Raw genomic sequence first — 10,880 nt, forward strand, 5'->3', positions numbered from 1 at the left:
CAAGCAGCTTATACAAATCAATACCAGAAAAACAACCCAATTACAATGTGGGAAAAAGATCTAAACAGACATTTCTCTAAAGTAGTCATACAGATGGCTAAGAAAGACATGAAAATATGCTCAATATCACTCATTATTAGAGAAATGCAAAACAAAACTACAGTGAAGTATCACCTCACACCAGTCAGAATGGCCCTCATCAAAATGTCTACACACAGGAGAGGGTGTGGATAAACACTTGCACTGCTGGTGGGAATGTAAATTGATACAGTCACTATGGAAGATGGTATGGTGATTCCTTAAAAAACTAGGAATAAAACCACCATATAACCCAGCAATCTCACTCCTAGGCATATACGCTGAGGAAACCAAAACTGAAAAAGACACATGTACCCCAATATTCACTGCAGCACTATTTACAACAGCTAGGACATGGAAGCAACCTAGATGTCCATTGACAGATGAATGGATAAAGAAGTTGTGGTACACATAAACAATGGAATATTACTCAGCCATAGAAAGGAACACATTTGAGTCAGTTCCAATGAGGTGGATGGACCTAGAGCCTATTATAGAGTGAAGTAAGTCAGAAAGAGAAAGATAAATGTCGTATGCTAATGCGTATATATGGAATCTAGAAAGATGGTACCAAAGAACTTATTTGCAGGGCAGCAATGGAGAAACAGACAGAGAGAACAGACTCATGGACATGGGGAGAAGGCAGGAGAGGGTGAGATGTATGGCGAGAGTAACATGGAAACTTACATTACCATATGTGAAACAGATAGCCAAAGGGAATTTGCTGTATATCTCAGGGATCTCAAACAGGGTCTCTGTACCAACCCAGAGGGGTGGGATGGGGAGGAAGATGAGAGGGAGGTTCAAGAGGGAGGGGACATACGTATAGTTATGGCTGATTCATGTTGATGTTTGATAGAAAACAACAAAATTCTGTAAAGCAATTATTATTCAATTAAAAAATAAATTTAAAAATAAATGAATTAAAAAAAATCTGTGCTTCAGGACTTGATTAAATTCTTGGAAAGCATTTTCTGCCTCCTGCTAGTTGTTGAAGCCTTTCCCCACAAAAAGTTATCAAGATGCTTGAAGAAGTGGAGGGCAATTGGCAAGAGGTCAGGTGAATATGGCAGATGAGGGAAAACTTTTGCACCAACCTAATATCACCATTATCAGGAATTTCTGATGGAAAGTGATTGGTGTTTGCCAAACAACAAAACATGGATTTGCTTCAGGGAAGGGGGGAAAAGTTTTTTTTTCCTCTTGGGTCTAAATCACACACACTTTCTCACGCACAAAAACATCAAAGTAAGGAAAATTAAATGCTTTTTATTAATGAATTTGCCACACAGAGATATTGGGTGAGTTAGTCAGAGGCAAACAAAAGTGGTCTCAGGTGAATATTTTCTAGTGGGTAAACATACATAGCCATTTGGTGGGATGGAGATAGGGGCCTTCGGTCTATTTTTAGCCCATTACGTCTGCAGCCTCAGCCAGTGCCTGCACAACTGTGTTCAGCGGAAAGTCTCTTTGTGCCGAATCCAAAGCTTCAGAAGAAGCAATTAAATGTTCATGAGAAGTAAACATGGAAAAGTGGAAAAAACAATTTTCTTCTTGCAGATCATCTGAATAAAACTTGGTATCAAAGATGACTGAAGAGAAACCTTCCCAATGACGCTGTGGGTGTGAACATTTTCATAGAGATTTTCCCTAAAAACAGTTTTGCACAATAGCTGCCAAACCTGGCCCAGATGTTTCAAATCAGTCTTCTGAGATGGTATCTTCACTGAGGTCAGCAGAAACTCTAGCTGAATTGCCTTAAATCTTATACCTCCAAGACCAAATGCAACTTAGGCCTTAGGAATTTTGTACCACCTTGGCCAGTTCTGTGTGGCTGGTAACCTTAGCCACCAAAAAAAAAGCTTTAAAATGATTTCTATGTAACAATTAGATTAAAATTTCTTCTTTGAAGTCTGCTTCCAGTTGGCATTTTGGATATTACTTAAATTGAATCTCTGCTTTTGTGCTCATATGTTGGGCCACGTGGCCATGGGGCCTATTAAAGGCTTTAAAAAAAAAAAAAAAAATTTCATTTTAATATTGTTAAAACAGTAACACTAAAAAATGAGACTATGAGTATGTAGTGCCAAGTCAATCTAAATAGCAATTCTGATTTAGAATTGATAAAGTGTAAGATCCTAATGGTAACTAGCTATTATAAACATATGTTCTATGTCAAGACAAGCTCTCAGCTACAGAATTCTAAAAATCCTAAAACTCCATCTCCTAAGGTACCAGCAAAGAGGAAAGGGATTTTTAATCTGAGAGCAGAGTAGCAATGGAGTTGCTGGATACCAGGGGAGGAATCTGAGTCATCACAGCAGGAAGGTTAAAGGACAGTGCATTACACAGGGTTCTATGGCTTCGGAGAACACTAATCTAAACTATATTTTTAAAACTTTTTTCCCCCAGTCCTAAAATTCATCCCGGAGAAAGAGGCTGGTTTAATTGCAAAGCAGAGAAAATTGATCAGCCTGGAGGGCTGGTCCTATTCGGAGAGGTCGAATGGCATCTTGCTGATGACCTCCCCATTCTCATCAACTATGGTGTCGTAGGCCCAGCGGCGGTTGCAGCGGCAAGTGGGCCCGCACTTGGTGGAGTTACACTTGGGGCACGGGTAGAAGCAACCCAGGCAGTCTTCATCAAGGCAGTCACACAGGTGAAGGTGAGCCTGCCCTTTTTGTCATACTTGTTGCCTTCACGTCTTACAGAAACAAACTCATTCTTCTTTGCCATTTGCCTTTTCTTTATCTGCTGCCTTATTTCAGGATTAAAGTTGGCTACCTGAGGCCCGGGATTTTGAAATGACAACCGTTTTAACTGTCGCTCCACCCGTTTCTTTTGCTTCAGTTCCTTCTCACTTGGTTTCTCAGGAGAACTTTGACGTGCAGGTCTCTCTCGCACGGAACTGCTCTTTTCTGCTTGTTCACTCATTTCTGCTCACCTGGGGACACAAACAAAGTCAGCAACCATTTGTGGGAGTTCAGTCAACCATGAGGACGCTGGAGCTGGTAAAAGTCATTTCAGAATGGGCCTATTAAGTTTTTACTTCAAACCTGGCTTAAGTGGATAGGAGCAAGTTTATCAACACCAACAAATCTTTGGACAAAAGTGCTTTTATCAGATAGTATTTCCTCCTTTATTTAACCATCTCTTTTGTCTATCAAATGTTTAAATAACCATTCATGTTGGTCTAGACTGCTGCTAAGTCACTTCAGTTGTGTCCGACTCTGTGCAACCCCATAGACGGCAGCCCACTAGGCTTCCCCGTCCCTGGGATTCTCCAGGCAAGAACACTGGGGTGGGTTGCCATTTCCTTCTCCAATGCATGAAAGTGAAAAGTGAAAGTGAAGTCGCTCAGTCATGTCCAACTCCTAACGACCCCATGGACTGCAGCTAACCAGGCTCCTCTGTCCATGGGATTTTCCAGGCAAGAGTACTGGAGTGGGGTGCCATTGCTTTCTCCCTTGTCTAGACTAGTACTTCTCACACATTACTGTGCATATGAATCATGAAACATCTTGTTAAAAACTAGATTATGATTCAGTTAGGACTGGGGTGGGGCCAGAGTCTACCTTTCTAATGTATGCCCAGATTATACTGATATTGCTAATTCCAAGCCTATTTTGAGTCTCAAGGGCCTAGAGCTAAACCAGTAGTGATCAAGGGCAAAAATTGCTTGATCAGGGTCAAAAATTGCTTTGCTTTAATAGAAACCCAGTTATTCTCATCTGAGTGGCCCTAGGATAGAAAAACAACAGGTTTTTATGTAAAGAATCTCTTTCTCTCCATTATGTCCCCCCCACTGCCCCCACAGAAGGCAAACTCTTGACTTTTCCTCCAGCTAAATTGGTTTGAACAAAGAATATACTGTTTGAACGACTTCAGATCAATAAACATATTCCTTGTTTCTAATGACTGTAGTAAGTAATGGAAATTGGATGGTCATTTTTAGCAATTGCCTTTTCTCTTTAAAATGTCAGCACATTAGCTGTGGTTTATTTATTTCGCTTGAAGTGACCTCCAATTCTTCTCAGGAAACACTCACAAGCTACTTTAAGGTAATTCATCATATTGAATTAGTGATTGGTTTTTAAAAGGCTTTCTAAAGTCAGTACATTCTCAAGGACTTTCAGTGTCGTTTCACCTCTCTCCATGTCTCACTGTCTCCGTGTGTATGTCTCTTCCCTCACCACTGCCCCCATCCCTCTCTTTCTCTCCTAATTGGCCCATGTCCTGCAGACTCCACAAAGCTTCCCAAACTACTGATAATTTAAAGCAGAGAGGCAGAGGACGCCCATTTCTTTAAGGATTTCTGCCTAGCTTCAAGAAGCAAACTGGCCAGAAGGAAGAGAGACAGAGGATGGGACATCAGCTGTGAGAAGATCACCATACTAGAGAAAAATTCCTTTTGCTTCTCACTGGAGAGTTTCAGGCAATTCCAGAGGACTGGCCACACTCTGTTTGATCCATACTACTAATTTCACACAACAGGTTCCCTTTTAGGTCTTCCTTGTCACTTGAACGATGTAGTGTCTACAGAGAGGGAAAAGCAACTGATTCCCCTGAATCTGTCTCTTGAATTGGATTTATTTGCCAGGATCTTGTTGAGTAAATACCCAGGACAGAAATAATACAGTTTCATAGTTTCTAAGTTACTCCAATGTCTTGGCAGGTCTAGAACATTTAGTTTTTTCATTACTCTTATTCTTTGAGTTGTAATTTCATAGTTGACTATTTACCTTACTTTTTTGGGGGAAAAAAAGGGTAGCAGCTACCTTTCTGATACATTACCCTAGACAGAGGCGCCTCAGGCATCACACTGCCAGGGATCAGATACTAGCACTGTCTTCACCACTAACTATCTGACTTTAACTTAAGATGACTTCAGTTGCTTAACCTCAGTTTCCTCATCTGAAAATGGGGATACTAATAGTACCTTCTCTATGGGTATGCCCTCAATTAGGTGCAGTGAGAACTTCAAAGATGATATAAGACCAGGTCTCTGCCGGCAAAGGTTGTCAATCTCCACTGGAGAGATCAAGTGTCTGCAGCTCACTGCAAGGACAGGGAAAGGTGCTCCAGTTCAGATTCAGAGAAGCCTATGGGGGGTGGGGGTGGGGGTGGGGTTCGTAATAATCAAATATCAATAGAGGCATCCCTATTTAGAACTCAGCTTTATATCTTTTTTCTGCACCGCCCCCCCCCACCCAGTTTAGTGAGGTGCTCAGTCACTCAGTTGTGTCCAACTCTTTGCAACCCCATGGACTATAGCCCTCCAGGCTCCTCATTCCATTTTCCAGGCAAGAATATTGGAGTGGGTTGCCATTCCCTTTTCCAGAACTAAGCTTTACATCTTAAAGAATTCCGGTTCATCCCTATAATGGTAAAAAAAAAAGAGTGTGTGTGTGTGTGCATGTGCAAATTTGCCACCATAATTCTGTCTAAAGCCACTATTTTTTTTTCATTCATTCAACAAATATTGATCTGGAGTCTATCCTATATGCTAGGACTTGTGCCCTATTTATTGCAGTCACAATGCATACACAAGTCCAGAGTCCTTCAAGCAGTGGCCTTTACAAATATGAATAAATTGGGGTAAAAATCTTTCACTCTTCAGTTAAGCAAAATATCTGTGTAGGCCAATTTTAAGGCACAATATTTGTTTTAGAAACAGGCATCAAGACTGTGGTGGAGAAACTCAACGTTTAGTTATGAATAGCTGTGAACCAAACACAAAACTGATTCTCAATACCTTTGTAGTAAAAGCAGAGTTTGTTGCCTGTCTGAATGTTCCAATGTTGTTCCACTGATATTCCTTTTATTTTTAGAATATAAACAGTTATTAAAAGAAAACAGAATCAGGTTACAATGAGACCTTTTACTGCAGAAGCACTGTAATAGCCCAATGTGCTGGATACTGCAAGTAAAATCACCAGGCAGCTGAAGAGATGTGGCCATTTTATGTTCAGCTATAGCACACTCAACCTTTGACATGACATATGTTTGTGAACCAGAATTGTTAGCTTAAACCCCAGGGCCTCTTAAACCCTTGACCTCTCTCAAAAATGTTGGGAGAATATGTTGAGGCAAACAGTTTAGGAAAATTCAAAATAGAAATAAATGCTCGGTGAATGCATTTGAACCCTTGGCATTCCAATCCTGTTGGTCAGGAAAGATCTTGGTATTTTCACAGGGAAATATTTTTTCTGTTGAAATCACTTTGAAGGTAACATTATTTTCTTCTTGTCACTCAATTTATTTACTTGTCATAAAACAAAGTGAAAAAACTCTGAGCCCAACCACATAAACGTCTTAAATGCATGAGCTTTATCATTATCTTTCTTACCATAGTTCTGTTAGTCCTTAAATTTCATGGTGCTGAAAATATCCTTTTTGTGTTTCTTTTCTGGATTGTTCTCCCTCTGAGCAATGGTTACCAGAATCTTTTAGAATGACATGTATTTGCTAATTGGATTAAAGGTGAGATAATGGAAGACTTTGTTTCCCCAACTATCTGGGTGATACTCTTAATCTGGAAAACAGATGTTTCAACATGTTTTTGCATCTTTGTGTTCACGATTACAGTAAGGTTTCAGAATATTCCAAATGATTCCAATTCGCTTTCCACATAGTTGGAAGCAGGAAGCCATTAAGATGAACCCCTTAAACTTGCATGTAATAATAGGAGGTGAAAGAAGGTAGAAAAGGGAGGGAGGAGTCCATTAGACTTGTTCTTGGTTGATGTTTTTCATACTTCTCTCAGCTCTCAAAACTGTCTTTTTGTTTAATTCACTTATTGAAGCAGTTGATGCTTTTTATTATCCCATGCACACAGATTAAAAATATTAAAATATACTTACTAAGTGGAAGATGAAAGATAATCCTTATTTAGGTGGTTACACTACTTTCACCGCAGACAGTCCTTTTACCTAAAACACCAGAAAAAGGCAGTTTATCATCTATTCATTAGGGGGAAAATGTGTTAAATGGAACATACGAATAAAATCTCCTGTCCTTCCCAATAATTGTGTCTTTTTAAAAATTTTTTATTATTATTTTAAATTTTATTTGGCTGCATTGGGTCTTAGTTGCAACATGTGGGATCTAATTCCCTGACCAGGGAGCGAACCTGGGCCCCCTGCATTGGAAGTGCAGAGTCTTAGCCACTGGACCACCACGGAAGTCCCAATAATTGTGTCTCTTAACTTTCATCTAAAAATGTTTATACAAGTTTTGTAGGCCATTGGTATTTGAGAAAATGGAAGGAAAATGGTTATTACTGAAATAGTCTTAATGAAAAATAGTTTCAAATGTTCAAATTATGTTAAAAAAAAAAAGCAAAGGGGGCAAAAGAAATCTTATTACAGTAGTACCCTGGCTGAAAGTTTCAACAAATTTAGTCTTAAAAAAACCTTCAGTAATAGTAATAAAGAAAGAGATCCTTTTCGTTTAACAGTGAGAATGATTAATTTGCCATTAGAAACACTTCACATTTTCCATAACTGATACTGGGAATCAAAGATGTATGGGAACTTTGTCTATATTTGAGGTTATACAAAAGCCTTGATGTATACAGAAATGGAAATTCTTGGGTCCTGCACCCAGAAATTCCAATTCATTAAGTCTGGGGGGTTGCCTGTGACTCTGTATTTTTAACAAACAGCCCTGGTGATTCTGATGTTGGTTTTCCAGGGACCACACCTGGAGAAGGCTGGTTGTGTAACCCTTCTAAGATTGTAACAGAGCCCAGCTCTGCTTGCCATCATTTGCTCGCACAGCTGTTGCTAAATATCCTTTAACAAAGATCTTTAGGGAGATGACTTTCATACAGTTTGATATCTTGAGATACATTCTGAGTGATCCTCAGTTATGACAGTTAAACACCTTTGATTAATTCACTATACTCCTCCTGAAATTAGTGAATATACGAGGGTGTATCTGGTAACTGTCTACAACCACACTACATATTTGGCCAGAACCCTCTGGTTAAATAGAGGTGGGGCTGCCTATTCACCTAGATTTGAAATACAAATGAAATATTAGAATTCAAATGAAGGACTCTTAGCCTACCACCATTATATACTGGGGTCTTCCCTGGTGGCTCAGAGGTTAAAGCATCTCCCTGCAATGCGGGAGACCCGGGTTCGATCCCTGGGCCGGGAAGATCTCCTGCAGAAGGAAATGGCAACCCACTCTAGTACTCTTGCCTGGAGAATCCAATGGATGGAGGAGCCTGGTAGGCTACAGTTCACGGGGTCGCAAAGAGTCAGACGCGACTGAACCACTTCAGTGGTTTATTATATAGTGGAGAAGAGATGATGTCATTTGGAGCAAATCATAAGAGACAGTGCCCATACATTAAAAAGATGTTGAAAGGGTAAAGAGAATGGGTTGAATTTAGACAAAGATCTGGTTATTTTGACACCTGGTATATAGTATAGTCTGTTTTGCTGAATTTCACCAGCTCTTGCTTCTGTTTGTCTTCCTAAATAAAATTAGATGTGTTCCTGCAAGCAGAATGTAAGAAGGCTTCTGGTGAATTCTAGACTGTCTTTGAGAAGTGTGTCCCTCATCACAAATACCAGGAATGGGGGAGGATCCAGAAAGCTGCCACACCCACAGAACTGCGTTTCTGTGCCTGCAATGAGTGCTGGAGCAGTTCTACAAAGGAGGCCAGACAAGCGCTTACAAATGAGGCACAAGGTAGAGTTCCTACGGGATCCAACTATTTATTTCCTCCCTCCTTACCCACCCTTCTTGTCTCCTCTGTTGACACTCTGCAGAAGGGAAGTGTGGAAGAATGTATTATTTGTTCATAATTTTTCTTTCTATTCTCTGTATTGTGCCATAGTTTCATGAGGTAGATTATACTTCTCCATCCCATTGACCTTGAAATTCGCCATATGACTTGCTCGGGCTAAGGGAAAATGGGCACAAGTGATCATTAATGAATTCTGCGGTGTGATATTAAAGGGCATTGCAAATTTCTGCCAAGTTCTTCGTGTATTTCTGTCATCTGCCATGAGAAGTGCATACCCCAGAAAGCTGCTGACTGCAAAATGAGACACATATGAACAGATCTCAATCTGATTCACAGCCTTAAGCGGAGCTGCCATAAGTGACCCACAGACACATGAGTAAGAACATCAATGGTATCTTAGTCAACCACTAAGATTTAGGGGTGGGGTGTTGGCTATTCAGCAGCATCATAGCCTTAGCCAAATAACACATGAGGGTAACTGCCATTTACTTGGGACTCACTCCTTGCCAAGTACCACTAACATTAGCTCCTTTAATCTATAAAATTTCCTTCTGAGATCTGCTAATGCTTCCATCTTTCATGAAACATCTGCTCAGAGAAGGCAAGGACTCATAGCTAACAAGTGGCTGAGCCAGAAACTCAAATTCACATGTACCCACATTCAAATATTGCATTGGCCAAAAAGTTCATTTGGGTTTCCTGTGACATTTCATGGAAAAACCTGAATGAACTTTTTGGCCGACCCAATACAATGATTGTTCCATGGCTTTTTCCTATTTTTCCTGCAGTTGAAACCACAGGTGATAGCAACGACCAGCACATAAAGCACATTTTCACTCTTTTATGAAGGGCACTTTCCCGGGTCTTTTTTCAATCCAATTCCTAATTGGGATACTTAAGTTCTGTTTAGTTCTGCTCTGGATTGAATCATAGCCCATGAGATTTGAAATGGTAAGTCTTCAGTTCGGAAAGTATTGTGCTTTAGAAACCACAGGAAGGCTTAAAATAGATTGGAATATTCTGAGGTTATAGGTAGGAGAGAAAATGTACCAGATAAAAGCCAGTTGAGCCAGTGTTTTGAGCTTTTCTTGACTAAACCAGACAGACTCCACAGAAATTACTCAGGATCCTCCCTGTGACCCCACTGCAAGAGACAACCATTCAGAAAGCACCGCCAGGATTGTTGCAGTGACACTGAGAAGGAAATATTTCCCATCTCTGGCTGCCCATTAGAATCACTTGGAGACCTTGAGGGAAAAAAAAAAATCTGGGCCGTGCTGACAAACAAACTCAATCGACATTTCTGGGTGAGAAGCTGAGCATGTTTTTTTTTTTTTGGGGGGGGGGCGGATGTGAATTTTTTAAAGTTCCCCAGGTAATTCTATTTTCTTTGACTACACTGAGTAGTGTGCAGGATACTAGTTCCCAGATCAGGGAACAAACCCTGGTCACTCCTCCACACCCATCTACAGTGGAAGTGTAGAGTCCCAACCATTGGACCACCAGGGAAGTCCCCCCAGGTGACTCTAACAGGCAGCCAGAGTTGCGACCCACTAAGCTACACTAGTGGCTCAGATGGTAAAGAATCTGCCTGTGATGCCAGAGACCTGGGTTCAATCCCTGGGCTGAGAAGATCCCCTGGAGCAGAGTGTGGTAACCCACTGCAGTGTTCTTGTCTGGAGTATTCCATGGATAGAGGAGTTAGTGGGCTACAGTCCCTGGGGTCGCAAAGAGTTGGACACAACTGAGTGGCCAAACACAGTGCAAGCTGTAATAGAAGATGGGCTTCCCTGGTGGCTCAGTGGTAAAGAATCCACCTGCTAATGCAGGACATGTGGGTTCCATCCCTGGGTGGGGAAGATCCCCTGGAGGAGGGCATGGCAACCCACTCCAGTATTCTTGCCTGGAGAATCCCATGGACAGAGGAGCCTGGTGGGCTACAGTCCACGGGCTTGCAAAGAGACACGACGGAGCGACTCAACAACAACAACAAAAGCTAGAAGATGGACACAAAAAATGTATTTGCTGATTTGCTGAT

The 10,880-nt window shown here is 40.9% G+C and overlaps 1 non-coding gene and 1 pseudogene across 1 annotated transcript; both read right to left on the reverse strand.

Moving 5' to 3' along the window:
• Positions 1–2,566: 2,566 nt before the first annotated feature.
• Positions 2,567–3,012, reverse strand: LOC113887788 (annotated as a pseudogene).
• Positions 3,013–7,189: 4,177 nt separating this feature from the next.
• Positions 7,190–7,262, reverse strand: TRNAG-UCC. Its single transcript has one exon. It is a non-coding gene; the product is annotated as a tRNA-Gly (tRNA).
• Between the last annotated feature and the right edge of the window lie 3,618 nt (positions 7,263–10,880).

The sequence above is a fragment of the Bos indicus x Bos taurus genome, chromosome X, assembly GCF_003369695.1.
Source record: "Bos indicus x Bos taurus breed Angus x Brahman F1 hybrid chromosome X, Bos_hybrid_MaternalHap_v2.0, whole genome shotgun sequence".
Taxonomy (NCBI): domain Eukaryota; kingdom Metazoa; phylum Chordata; class Mammalia; order Artiodactyla; family Bovidae; genus Bos; species Bos indicus x Bos taurus.